Source organism: Silurus aristotelis, assembly GCF_946808225.1.
Source record: "Silurus aristotelis genome assembly, chromosome: 29".
In the NCBI taxonomy this organism is placed as follows: domain Eukaryota; kingdom Metazoa; phylum Chordata; class Actinopteri; order Siluriformes; family Siluridae; genus Silurus; species Silurus aristotelis.
The window spans coordinates 9,782,827-9,798,051 of NC_139602.1; the positions used below are offsets into that span (position 1 = coordinate 9,782,827).

Sequence of the window (15,225 nt, forward strand, 5' to 3'; positions counted from 1 at the left end):
GTAACTAGTCCCTGTGTCCGAATAACTAGTCCATGTGACCGAGTAACTAGTCCATGTGACCGAGTAACTAGTCTGTGTGTCCGAGTAACTAGTCCATGTGACCGAGTAACTAGTCCCTGTGTCTGAGTAACTAGTTCCCATGACAGAGTAACTAGTCCCTGTGTCCGAGTAACTAGTCCATGTGACCGAGTAACTAGTCCCTGTGTCCGAGTAACTAGTTCACGTGACCGAGTAACTAGTCCCTGTGTCTGAGTAACTAGTTCCCATGACCGAGTCGCCTGTCTATGAGAACGAGTCCCTTGTCTATGAGTAAGAGTCCCTCGTTTGTGAGTACGAGTCCACCGTGTCCGAGTACAAGTCCCTTGTCTATGAGTACAAGTCCCCTGTCTATGAGCTGTTGCTATAAAAATGATAATGTATTCAAATGAGAGCACTTGTATTCATATATTCCCCGTGGTATAATGATCATAGGCGCAAATTAGAACCTAAATGGCTTCAATCGAAATTTCAAATAGCATGGAAGGAGAATTTTCTGAGTTCTAGAAAAGCTCTTAGTGCTGCTGATCAGCATATTTCTCCACCCTCATAGAAAATAACAAGCAGAATCCTAGATTTTATTCAGCACGGTAGCAAAATTAACAGGAAATAAAAGCACCGCACTCACATGCACACCATCAATAGGTAGTAATGATTTCATGGACTTTTTAATAATAAAATTGAAACATCAAGCAAAATATTTTTTATTTTATAAATAACCCTGTAGACAGGACTGTAGTTATTATGGACAATTGATTACAAAGTTGAAGAATGACTTTATTTCATTTATTTTCTCATCAAAATTATCAACCTGCATTCTCGATCCCTCGTTCTTCAAACAAATAATTCTATAAGTAATTGAACCTGTTCTAAAAATAAATTCTTCCAGCAACACTGGTTTTGTACCTAAATATTTTAAACTGCAGTTATCAACCCCCTAACTAAGAAACTTGACATTGACCCTGTCAGCTGTCCAACTACAGGCCAAGATCAAACCTTCCCTTTATCTCCAAGATTTTAGAAACAGGGAGGTTTGATATTGGCCTGTGGTTGGACAGCTGACAGGGTCAAGGTCAAGTTTCTTACATCTATTTAGAAATAACATTTTCGAAATGTATCAGTCGGGATTTCGGCCTCATCATAGCACAGAGACAGCGCTAGTTAAAGTGGTAAATGACTGTAATTGGCCTCTGATCAGGGTTTTGTCTCTTTACTTGTTTTGCTCGACCTTAGTGCAGCTTTTGACATTGATCACAATATTGCTAAACTAGAAGCTGTTGGGATAAAGGGAACAGCTCTCTCCTGTTGTAGGTCTTATCTGACTGATCTCTATCAGTTTGTTGATGTAAATGGTTCTTCACACTTTCTGAGGTAAAGTTCGATGATCCGCAAGGATCTGTATTAGGCCCACTGCTTTTCTCTTTATATATGCTGCCTCTGGGTGAAATTATATATAAACATGGTATTTGCTTCTATTGCTATGCTGACGACACACAGTTGTATATCTCAGCGAAACAAGATGAGAGAGATCAACTTCAAAATATTGCTGAGTGTGTAAAGGACATTAGACAGTGGATGCTTGATGACTTCCTTCTGCTCAACTCGGATAAGACGAAAGTACTTCTACTAGAACCAGTTAGTTATGCTGCCAGAGCGAGTCTTGCCGGAGTCCCAAACTTAACTTTCATACAAAAATAAGGACACGTGATAATCCATATCCTTCTCTTCCTGTCATCCCTCTTCTTTCTTTCTCTCGGTCGAGTTAAACATGCTCCTGATGTACCGGTGATCACTGTTCCTGCCCCTCTCCTCTCTTTGGATCTGCCTCTGGATGGTGTTCTCTTCAACTGGATTCCACTTTGTGCAGCTGGGGATGGTTCACATCTAAGTCAGGGGATCCATGAAATTACGAAGTAAAAACAGGAGCTTTGAGGATGGATTTGGACTGTAGTTAATGTCAACAGTCTGCTAGACTCACTCAGGACTACAGTTTGCATTTTATCTGCACCTCAACATGGTATATCTGTAATAAATGGACATTCGGTGTCACCCAGATGAGGATGATGTTCCCTCTTGAGTCTGGTTCCTCTCAATGTTTCTTTCTTATGCCATCTCAGGGTGTTTTTCCCTTGCCACATCCGCTACCGGCGTAGGGATGAACTTACACTTTTAAAGAACAAACTTATTAATTCTTTCTCACCACATTATCTTTGTAAAGCTGCTTTGAGACAATGTTCATTGTTAAAAGTGCAATACAAAGAAAAATGAACTGAATTGAATGTATTCATGTTTGTACTACTATCAGAGCTGCTGCCATAGAGAATAAATCAACATTTTCTGACCAATCAGAATGGAGGATTTAGCAGAAATGCTATTATATAACTCTGTGTGTTTGTGTGTGTGTGTGTAGATCCTACAGCAGTCAGTTCAGCCTGCTCTGGCCATATTTTCTATTTAGAGAAGCCACAGCTTCTCTTATATACACATACACACACACACACACACACACACATACACACTTCACACACATATTCATACATAACCATATTGCATTAGCCCCATGTGAGAGGATCACAGGCTCGTGCTATTGGCCGTTGCCATAACAATAGGGGCGGGGAGGCAAGCGGAGGTGGAGACTGAGTCTGATTATAAAATCCTTCACAGAGACACATTTGCTTCCTGTATTTTTTTTTTCTTTCATATTTTCAGTTGTTGCTATTTTTTATTGCCTCACTCTCTACCTCTCTCTTTCTCCGTCTCTCCATCTCTCTCTCTCTCTCTCTCTCTCTCTCTCTCTCTGTGTTGTGGCAGCAGGAGGGGGAGGAGGGCCTCGCATGAAAAGCAGAAGGGAAGGCAGTGCAGGAGCAGCCTGTGGAGACAGGGGCAGACTCTGTGTATGTGTGTGTGTGTGTGTATGTGTGTGTGTCCACCTCCATCACACTCAAACACACACACACACATACACACACACACATCCTCCAGTTGTGGATTTATTAGTGTTGCCAAAGAAGCTGGAGGGCCTGGTGTCGTCCTCGTCCTCATCCTCGTCCTCAGCAGCAGCAGCAGCAGCAGCAGGTACACACTCGCTCCTCGTCCACTTCTGTGAGTATCAACTGCGCTGCCAAAACATATAAGCTGTGATTCGGAAACAGGAACTTGTTGCTTTGATTTACAGGCGAGTCACGCTCAAGAGCGCCGGTCTGGAAGAAGGTCACTGAGTATGTGTGAATGAGTGTATGTGTGTGTGTGTGTGTATGTAAGAGTGTCTGTTGGTCTGATGATCGTTGACTAATTCATTAAGCTGTCTCTCTGTAGAGATGTTTAAGTGCATGTGAAAAAAAAGAGGGTTTTTGATGTTGCTACTTCTCTACAGCGTTTGTTACTTTCTTCTTCTCGCACACCACACACATTGTTGCACCACACACGCTCTAAATCAATGAGTTACTAACTCCTAATTGTTTATTATTCAACTTATTCTGTTTGTCCTTATCATTCAGGATCTGTACTCTTGAGAGTCGTGCTCTAGAATCCAAATCTCATCAACTTGGAAACACTTGGAAAATGTTATCCTGAACTGCATATACGTATCATTTTTTAAATTATTATTATACTTCAAAAGGTTCAGAAACCTTTGATTAAAGTAGATGAAAGATGTGGGAATTCTTTGAAAAAATTGTTTTAAAAGTGCAACAACCAACCAAACAAACAATAACTTATTAGCAAACGCCACCATGTGTGAACTTTTTCCCCCAAACACACACACACACACACACACACACACACACACATATATATATATATATACATACAAAAATATAAGTTTGCTACGAATAAAAGTTATGAGACAAGTTTGCTATAATATTTTTGGTTTAATTTCCTGTCAAACAAAGAGTTAAAATATTTATATGTTTACAGTATATGTTAAAGAAAAGGGGAAAGAAAAGAGTGGATGGATGGAGTGGGTGGAGAAGAGTGATAGCAGGAGTGATTTGTGATAGTAGAGTATCTGTGAGAGTGAAAGGGTAAGTTTATAGGACTGTGGTGAGACCTGAGATGTTGTATGGATTAGAGACAGTGGCATTGAGTAAAAGACAGGAGGTGGAGCTGGAGGTAGCAGAGCTGAAGATGTTGAGATGTTTGTTGGGAGTGACGACGATGGACAGGATTAGAAATGAGTTTATTAGAGGGACAGCACATGTAGGACGTTTTGGTGACAAGGTGACGGAGGTGAGATTGAGATGGTTTGGACATGTGCAGAGGAGGAACATGGGGTATATCGGTAGGAGAACGCTGAGGATGGAGCCACCAGGAAGGAGGAAAAGAGGAAGGCCAAGGAGGAGGTTTATGAATGTGTTGAGGGAAGACTCTATATACATATAGAGGCAAGTGTTTTAAAGTTTAAGGAAAAAATCTTAGGCTCAGACTCCAAAGGAAACAGTTTCAAAACGAACGATATCATTGTACATCACATGACGTATCTTGATAGTATTGTACTGTAAGTAAAGTATCAGTATTGTGATATGATGTTTCACTCCAGGTGCCTCACCCTTCAGGTAAACAATACCTGAGTAAATAAAATCCAAGTGTGGCATCAAAGTGCAGGTAAATTACACTCATAAATCACTGAGTCTGACACCTGGCTATGGAGTTTCACTGTGAAAATAATTATGACTTGTACTGAATATCCTCCTCTAGGTTCGACTTTTATATTCCGGCTCGTCTGCTGAATATCCCATGAGCTGGAATGGCTCATTCATGGCTCTAATATTTGCTTTCACCTTTCCAATGACTCATAATAATAATAACTCACCTTGGCGTGCGAGTCGCTGCTTCTCGAGAAGCCGATTGCTGATAATTGCTCGGTTGAGTTTCACTTAACTGAGACAAATACGAGGCATTATTGCCTATCGGAGTGAGATTGGTGTGTTGGAGAAATTACCTCAGAGAGATGAAACGGGCAAATAAACGCGAGCACGGGCTTCTGGCGACGGACCCGAGAGTCGATTATAACGTCTGGCAAAACACGACCCTGTAAATCTAAAGCTTTGGACTTCTTCAATATCTCCATAGGAACGGGGAACTCGGGAGAAGTTTGACAAAGTGATATTGAAGAAATGTTTTCACCCTCTGGTGGCAAATCAGTCTGATATCAGAAAAGCAATATCAGACACGGTCGGGGTTCTGGAGCAGTGAATAACGAGGGTTATTTGGCTTTTTGCTCTTGTTGATTTAATGTGTCATTTTTACATATAATAGAGAACGGGCGAATTTTGACTTGATTGGGAAAGTTGTTTAGGACAAAAGTATTGGGACACTGGATTTTTCCAGTTATATGTGATTCTTTTTCAAACTGGTACCACAATGATAGAGACCAGCAACTCTATTGGATGTCTTTGGATGTGGCTGTCCAGAAAGCCAGCTCCCAAAAAGATATGCTCTACATGGGTTGGAGTAGAAGATCTTCTGCTAAAGAGATCTCACCTAAACCCTATTGAACACCTTTGGGATGAATTGGAAGGTCAAATGTACCCCAGGCCTCCTCACCTCACCTACATACATTGAGCACAAATTCTAGTTCCACTCTCTAAAATCTAGTGGATGTTCACAGCTGTAGAAAAGGAAAATCTCCCCTTTTTTGGAGGCGATATTAATATTCTTTAATAACTTCCGAATTTATTATGGCCTGACTCGGGTCTTACATTTGAAGATTGCTTCATCAAAATGCTGTCACGCTCTAATACCTTTTATGAAATGCCTTATCGGATCGAGCCCAGAGGCTGAAAAGCTCGCGGGCGAAATGTAGTCTGGAAACTTTTTCTTTCATGTTCAGTTTGAATTTGTTTTGGATTGTTGACTTGTTTACAATACAAAATGTGTTGTCTTCTTGTCATCCTGTAATAGTCAGCTGGTATTTGTAACGATCTCTGATCCCTCCTACATAAGAGTATAAAAGATATAGTTAAAGAGAAGCAGCCCACCATCATTATTTCTGCCACCACCATGCTTCACAGTGGGTAGAAACCTAGTTACATATTCAAAAAACTTTGCTTTTCCAACTTACAGAGATTCGGGCTAATCGGTATTGTGACTCTGTTCCATTGAATCGACATCAGTGTTAATTTATGTATTTATTGATTAAACACTTAGTAGGTCAGTCTTGATAAAGACGTCTGCCAAAAGCCATGAATGTGTATATACAGTATAGTGTTTTAGTATTGATGTCTTTTTAAGATCAGTCATTCATTCACTCACTCAAACATATATAATACTCACTCAGTTATTCATTTATTCACTCACTCACTCATTTACCAACATATTCACTCACTTATTCACTCACTCACTCATTCACTCTCTTATTCTTTTACTTATTCATCCATTCATTTACTCACTTACTCATTCAGTCACTCAATTACCTTTTTACTCATTTTCCCCCTTATTCACTCACTCACTCACTCATTTATTCACCCACACATTTACCTACTCACTAATTCACCCACTCGTTTATTCACTCACTCATTCACTTACTGACTCACTCATTCACTCACCCAAATACTCTTCCACTCTTTTACTCACTCACTCATTTATTCACTTTTTTACTAACTCACTCATTTACTCTCATTCTTTTACTCATTCACCCACTCATTTACTCAATCACTTATTTACTTTCATTCTTTTACTTATTCATTCACTCACTCATTTATTCACTCATTCACTTACTGACTCACTAAATCACTCGCTCACTCATTCACGCTCCCAATTACTCTTCACTCTTTTACTCACTCACTCATTTAATCACTTATTTACTAACTCACACATTTACTCGCTCACTCCTTTACTCCATCACTCATTCATTTATTCACTCACTCATTCACTTAATCATTCACACTTAAATCCCTCGCTTATTTACTCACTCACTCCTTTTCTGATTTACTCACTCACTCATAAACTTACTGACGTACTAAATCACTTAGTTATTTACTCATTCACTCACTCAGTCTTATTTACTCACTGACATATTTCCTCCTTCACTCATTCAGCATCAGTATTCACTCACTCATTTACTTACTCACTCTTTCGTGTCTGAACCTGATCTAAATAGTAGAAAAAAATAGAAATGGAAATAAGGTCATGTTAAATCACGATGGTGAGTCATGCCGGGGTTGGGGAGGTGTGGAGGTGAAGAGCGTCTCGGCTCCCTGTTTTCTCTTTACACATGCAATAATGTGGTAGAGATAACATACAGAGGATCATCCCATTTTCTAGCAGATATTAATAATATATACAATTCTTACGTTCATTCTAATACGGTATTGTTTTCAAACATGTAACGAGAAATGGAAAAAAAATGATACAGACTCACTCTGGGGGGAGTGGTGGCTCCAGCGGTTAAGGCGCTGGGTTGCCAATCGGAAGGTCTGGGGTTCGAGCCCTGGTATCGCCAGGCTGCCACTCTTGGGCCCTTGAGCAAGGCCCTTAACCCTCTATGCTCCGGGGGTCCCTTACGAGGGAAATATCAAGGTCTGTGACGTCGGAGTGACGTGGGGCCGCCTTCCTGTGGGCTCACCACCTGCAGGAGGGACCGTAAGGGACGGTGCTGTGAGGATTGGGCAGCAGTCGAAGGCAGGGGCCTGCTTAGACTGCTGCCCCCGCAACCCGAATTACGGATAAGCGGGAGAAAATGAATAAATGAATGAATTATACAGACGTGTCATTTTTAATAAGTGATAAAAATAGATAGGCAAATATCTGAGGAAAATTATTACAATTTCATATTATTTACACAGCGATGACTGCAACTCAGCTATGTTTTTATGATCCAGTTCTTGGTTATTTATTTACATTTATTTACATCGTTATATGTGACCGTATATGTGAGCTTTATTGAAAGCCATAAGCTTATAGATAAAAGTAACCTTGTATTAACTGTAAAACTGCTACCTAAAGACAATATTAAAGTGATTTTTATCAATTACTTCAATATCAATTACACCCTCACATACTACGTCACATTATTTTCGCACGTTTTACAATTCAGGTTAATTAGTACTACGCCTCACTCCCACACCTCGGTCCTTAGATCTCTCGTTCATCTTTCTTGTTTGTTCGATTAGCAACTTCTCATTTAGTTTTCATGCATTTACTTAATTTAACACGGAAAATGCCCTGAAGTGTGGATTATTCTTTTTTTTTAAATGCAAGAAATTAGATATCTATTAGAGATTTACGAATTGGCATAAAAATTAATTTATGTGATGCATCGATTTAAAAAAAGGGTGCATTGGATACAATTTGGCATTTGTATTGCATCATTTTTAACATATTTGCATTGGAAAAACAATTTATTTATTTATAGTTATTAGTAGATGCGCTATACTTTTATTATTTATAAAGTGACCAATAATTTGTGAACAATAAAAGTGCTGCTACGTGAACATGACGTATCACAACGATACGGAGACCGAGGCGTCCTGAGAGTCACATAGAATACAGATTAACATGGCAGAGGTAGAGCTGTAACTTCCTGCACACACAACAGGGAACATTTTTTTATTTATTTTATTTTTTTGCCCTACAGAGACCTGTTTGTAAAAGGGCCATGGGTTAGAAGTCAGAGGGCATTTGATGATTTGCTGTCTGTCTGAATCGAAGAAATAAATGTGAACTATCTGTACCATATTGAATTGCGCAGCATCGTATTTTTTTCATTGAATCGCATTGTGTTGTATCAAATCGAATTCGCATCGCACTGCTTCGTAACCGGTTATTTGTATCGTAGCTGCTTTATATGTATCTTTATTGTATCGTATCGTTGTCTATGCGAAACACATTGCCCTCGGTTATGATGATGCACGTATTGGGACACCTGACTTTTCCAGCCGTATGTGGTTTTTCCCCAAAATGTTATCACCACAAGGTTAGAGACACACCAACAGGATGTCTATGGAGCCAGGGAAAGTTTGACAAAGTGAATTTTTTTCTCTCTGGTGGCAAATCAGAAAAGCAATATCGAACACGGTCGGGGTGCTGGAGAAGCGAGTAATAAGGGGTATTTGGCTTATATTCTCTCGTTTTGTAAATTTGACATGTTGTTATTGTGTTTAACAGAGAACAGAGCGACTATTGGATTGGATTTTGACTTGAGTGCGAACGTTGTAGCCACTCACATTCTTTTAAAATCAAACACACTACAAAAGTATTAGGACGTCTGACTTTCCAATGTGGTTCATCCTCAAACTTTTACCACAAAGTCGGAGGCACTCCATCGTACAGGACGTCTTTTTTCGATGAATAAAACTCTCTCTTTACTTGACCTAGGAGACGCAAATCCTGTTTCAGCATGACAATGCCCCTGTGCACAAAGCCAGCTTCATGAACATCTGCTTTACATCGGTTGAATGTGGAGGATCTCCTGCTACAGACCAGTAGAACCCTATTGAACTATTATAACACCCACATGGCTGAATGAGCACAAATCTCCACAAAATTTAGTGGAACATCTTCCCAGAAGAGTGGAGGTTCTTATAACAGGATGTAAAACTGGAAATATGAAATTAGAAAGCACACAAACTTTAGTCTATATAGTGTATATGTGTGGAATGCTGAACGATGTTTCTGAGAACTTTATGCAAATCATCTCCTTTTATTTTTTCTGTTTTAAGTCTCTCCACATTTCCGCTCTCTAACACCAATTCTCAATGCTGTCTCATGTTTACTCAGCGTTCGACGACAAATAAAGGTGAAAGAGGAGCACGCTCGGCTTGTGCTTGTTTATCCAGGGAGAGGTGATGACGTGCGGTGTGTGTATATTAAACAATGGAGGTGATATTTCTGGGAGAAAGCAGCGACTGTACATAAAACAAAAATATTACAGATCTTTCAGAGTGTCAATGAGAAAAGAAACGGTGTTATTCAGGTTATGGGTCGAATATTTGTTTTCGTTATCGTGTACTGTGCAGGTTTACCACCGTGCGAAATTCTGCGCAAACAACCGGGGCTCTCACTTCCTGATTTTATGATGTCGTATCATTTGAGGTCATTAAAGAAAGAAAAAAATAATCCTGGGTAAAAAAAAGAAAAAAATAAATGAACGATTCGTTTATATTGAACGAGTCTTTAATGCGACTCACGAGTCGTCTCAAAAAGTGATTCGTTCATTTTCTACTGAACGTGCATTAGCAAAGCGTCGCAAAAAAAGAAACAGAATCGAGATGTTTATCTCTCGACTTTTCTAGTCCGTGTCGTTTGTTCTTTTATCACGTGACTTCCATAGATGCAATGGAGGTGACTAAAGGAACGAAATGAACGAAATTACTAAAAAAAAAATGATTTGTTTATTTTGATGAACGAGATTCAGTACAAAAGTTCTAGCTTTTCATACATTCTTGAGTATGATATGTAAAATCAATGAACTATAAGAACTACCGTGGACACCTCACCATAAGATTGCTATGCGCTTTCTGAACATTCCATTCCACATTTAGTCCCCATTTGCTGTTATAATAAGCTCCACTCTACTCGGAAGTTGTTCCACTAGATCTTGTCCTCATGAGGGTTTTAAGAAAGTCAGGTACTGATAGAGGTGAGGTGAGGAGGCCTGGGGTGCAGCATTCGGTGTTCACATTCATCCCAAAAGTGTTCAATAAGGTTCTACAACACTATAGCAGACCTCTTAAGTTCTTCCCCACAAGGTAAAGCATATCTTCATGGAGCTGGCTTTGTGCACAGGGGCATTGTCATGCTGGAACAGGTTTGAGTCTCCTAGTTGAAGTAAAGCTAAAATTTCATGCTACTGAAACCAAAGACGTCGTATACAATTTTGTCACTCCGATTTTTTGTGGTAACAGTTTGGGAAAGAAACACACAACTTTTGTCCATGTTTTATAAGCGCTGTATAAGTCAAACGGGAAGTTTTACCTCAGGGTTGAGTGCGACACCCCGCTCCATTCTGGCTAGCTTTAAGCGATGACGAATCACATACAGCTAAGACACAGACAAGCTAGCATAGCTCTCCTCACCTCACTGCCATCTGTCGAGTGAAAGGCAGAAAGATCAAAGAATTTTGAAGAATTCGTACATAATCATGCGATTAGCATGCGTTCACTTCGTTAGAAAGAAAACAACAAATACCTGCAGCTCGTATATTACATAGCTAGATTTTAGGCATAGGCAGTATTTTCGATACATGTATTTCAAATATAAAATAGGATTTTGTCATTTGTATTTGAGAGGGTTGATGAAAATGGCTTCATATTTTGTATCAATATATTTTAGCGTTTTGTATTTTGTATTTTTTACAAGACTGAAAAATGCTTAGTTAGAAGTCTACATGATGACGTCAGAAAAATGCGGCCTCTGATTGGTGACTTCTCAGTAGTTTGCCCAGACTTGTCAAGATCTAAACAGAAAATTGGTCCATATGGAAGAAGGTGGTGAAGGTAAGAAACCTGAGGGCTGCCAGCTTTCAAAGTGGTGTCCAACGAATAATAAATATAGAATTGCCGAATATTGTACCCTAATTAGAGTAGCAGTTTAGTAGGATCATTATTTTGCATCCTACTGCATGAATGACTGCCTAACACATAATATATTATTATATTTATGATTACCAATCAAATGATTAATTAGTTAGAAACTAGTTGCTATAAATGCAGGTGCCATCAGTTGTCTTCTTATGAATGACTTGTTGTTATTGACTCAGTGTTACTGATGTGAAGCAGCCTTTCGTTACCAAACACCAAGTAACTAAATTAGGATACAATTATGATTCATTCACAAACTGTTCACCATTAAAATGTTGGTTATTTTAAAAACTAACCTTCATTTTGAAGATCACAGGGACGTTTATGTGGATATTTGATCTGTTAAATGGTTGCATGTGTCAGATTTATTGTGTTTCTCGGCAGAAAAGCAGTTTGTATCGAACATTGTTTCCTTAGTAAACTGAGTCAGAGTGTAATGGTGAAGGAACTGATCAAATCTGCCAATTGATGAAAAGTGTGTGAAGAAATTTAAGGCTTCCTTGTAAAAGCATTTGTTAATATTTTTTTAAAATACAAAAATAGAGTTGTTTATTTTGATACTTGCGGTGGCTGGTGTATTTTGTATTTTGAGACACTTCAAGTTAAGATATTTTATTTAGAAAATAATTTTTTATGTATCTTTGCCCAACCCTGCTAAATATTTTCCTTCATAACTAAATATCCAAAATGTTTAGCATTCACAGGGAAATTACTCTTAGTCTTAGCTAGAAGGTCATGTGGTTAATGTATTAAAGCTCTGGTTACCTGCTAACTAAATAAAAACTGTGTGGATTGTGTTTCTGTTATTTGTTAGCATCATTGATTGTGACCTGTAGTGTTAGCACTAGTGATAGTGGTTTAGCTCAAGCATTATTAGCTTAAAGGACATCTGTGCTGCAGGATATATATTTTATTTTCTGTCTGATTTTACTGAATATAATATATTTGGATAGCTATAGTAAGTATAAATAAATGTGTAAATCAGAGCTGAGAACTGTGAGTCATCTGCATGTGTAGAATGATGCATCCTGAAGTGAGTGTGTGTCTGTGTTGTGCTCTGAAATCAGTTTTTATTACACAGTACCAGATTCCTTAGCCTGGCCCTGCTGTGTGTGGACGGCTGTGTGTGGACGGCTGAGTGTGGACGGCTGAGTGTGGACGGCTATGTGTGGAACACTCTGTGTTGAACACTGTGTGGACGGCTGAGTGTGGACGGCTGAGTGTGGAACACTGTGTGTGGACGGCTGTGTCTGGACGGCTGTTTGTGGACGGCTGTGTGTGGAACACTGTGTGTGGAACACTGTGTTGAACACTCTGTGTGGACGGCTGAGTGTGGACGGCTGAGTGTGGACGGCTGAGTGTGGAACACTGTGTGTGGACGGCTGTGTGTGGACGGCTATGTGTGGAACACTCTGTGTTGAACACTCTGTGTGGACGGCTGAGTGTGGACGGCTGAGTGTGGAACACTGTGTGTGGACGGCTGTGTGTGGGCGGCTGTTTGTGGACGGCTGTGTGTGGAACACTTTGTGTTGAACACTCTGTGTGGACGGCTGCGTGTGAACGGCTGTGTGTGGAACACTGTGTGTGGAACACTCTGTGTTGAACACTCTGTGTGGACGGCTGAGTGTGGACGGCTGAGTGTGGAACACTGTGTGTGGACGGCTGTGTGTGGGCGGCTATGTGTGGACGGCTGTGTGTGGACGGCTGAATGTGGAACACTGTGTGATGAACACTCTGTGAGGAACACTGTGTGTGGGCACCTGAGTGTGGAACACTGTGTGTGGACGGCTGTGTGTGGACGGATGAGTGTGGAACACTGTGTGTGGACGGCTGAGTGTGGAACACTGTGTGTGGACGGCTGAGTGTGGAACACTGTGTGTGGACGGCTGTGTGTGGACGGCTGAATGTGGAACACTGTGTGTGGACGGCTGTGTGTGGACAGCTGAATGTGGAACACTCTGTGTTGAACACTCTGTGTGGAACACTCTGTGTGGAACACCGTGTGTGGAACACTGTGTGTGGACGGCTAAGTGAGACACATAAGTACAAACACAGCCGTACACACAGCACCAGAGTGATGCGTATCCCTGTCAACATTTCAGTGTTTCAATAAATCCTATCTCATTCAGCCTATTTACAGCTCCACACACACACACACACACACACACACACACACACACACACACACACACACACCTCCATCAGAGCGAGGAGAGTTTTCACGCATCTATCTATCTATCTATCTATCTATCTATCTATCTATCTATCTATCTATCTATCTATCTATCTATCTATCTATCTATCTATCTATCTATCTATCTATCTATCTATCTATCTATCTGCCTTACTCTCTGTCTGTCTTTCTGTCTGTCCCTCTCTTTCTCTCCTACCCCTCTCTCCCTGTCTGTCTCCTGACACCTGACCACAAGAATTATGTGGTTTTAGAACATTCCACAAACCTCCAATCTTCTGGGAAGATGTTCCACTAGATTTTGTGGAGATTTGTGTTCATTCAGCTACAAGGGTGTTAGTAAAGTCAGGTACTGATGTAGTTAAGGTGAGGAGGTCTGGGATGCAGTCAGCGTTCACATTTATCCCAAAGGTCTTCAGTAGGTTTGGAGCAGAAGATCTTCCACTTCAACGCATATAAAGCAGACCTTCATTGAGCTGGCTTTGTGCACAGGGGCATTGTCATGCTGAAACAGGTTTGTGTCTCAAAGTTCAAGTCAAGGAAAAATATAATGTCAACTTTGTGGTAACAGTTTGAAGAAGAAGAAAATTTGACTGGAAATGTTGGGTGTCCCAATATTTTTGGCCATATAGTGTATTTAGCTGCATATAAAAAAAAAAAACTATAATAATGTAAAACTGTAAGCGATATCAATCAAAATACATGATTTCCTGTAACTTTCCTCAGAACAGACGCTGGCTTTCAGGCACATGAGCTCTGTTTCCCGTAAACAAAACTTTCCTTTGCTTCTTCCAAAAGTCCTTCAAATCCAGTGTGAAGGTCAAAAACAACTGGTTTTTTTAAGGACTATGCCGTTAAAGGAGTAAGGACATAAATGAATTCATATTCAAACTGTCTCAAAATAAAGAGGTAGTGGGTTTTACTGATAGTCACATGAGCCTCATTTTAAAAAAGAAAAGAAGACGAACATGATTAGGAGAATTAGCTGAGCTTAGCGTTAGCATGTTGTTGTTTTTTCACTTTAAATACTGAAATGGCTGTGTGAAAACGGTGCACACGAGGCAGATGTTGGTCAACAAAGAGCTCGTTGTTGATGTGTGAGACGTCTCTGAGGAGTCTCAGGTTACGCTCTCCAGATCAAAAGAAGAAATGTATTATTGTTAATACAGATGGAAAAAAAAGTTATGGATTAAACCTTTGTTTTTAGTGCTTATCATTATCATAGCGCTAGCATTCACACTGAAAAGCATTTGGCAGACGCCATTAACCTGTCTGTCTGTCTGTCTGTCTGTCTGTCTGTCTGTCTGTCTGTCTGTCTGTCTGTCTATCTATCTATCTATCTATCTATCTATCTATCTATCTATCTATCTATCGGAGTTTGTATTTGATCAGATTTGAGCTGTCATGTCAGTGGGTCACATGTATTTGCTTTAGGTCCCTAGATTCAGCACTGTAGCGTAAAATAGGTGTTGCTTGAAG

General features: G+C 40.0%; 1 protein-coding gene across 1 annotated transcript in view; it reads left to right on the forward strand.

The window, feature by feature from the left end:
• Nucleotides 1–2,667: 2,667 nt before the first annotated feature.
• The window catches only part of cdk18 (cyclin dependent kinase 18), a 69,945-nt gene continuing 57,387 nt past the window's right edge, over nucleotides 2,668–15,225 (forward strand). Inside the window, exon 1 of the mRNA XM_083535346.1 lies at nucleotides 2,668–3,138. The gene's annotated coding sequence lies outside the window, so the exon portion shown is untranslated. The remainder of the gene's footprint in view (nucleotides 3,139–15,225) is intronic.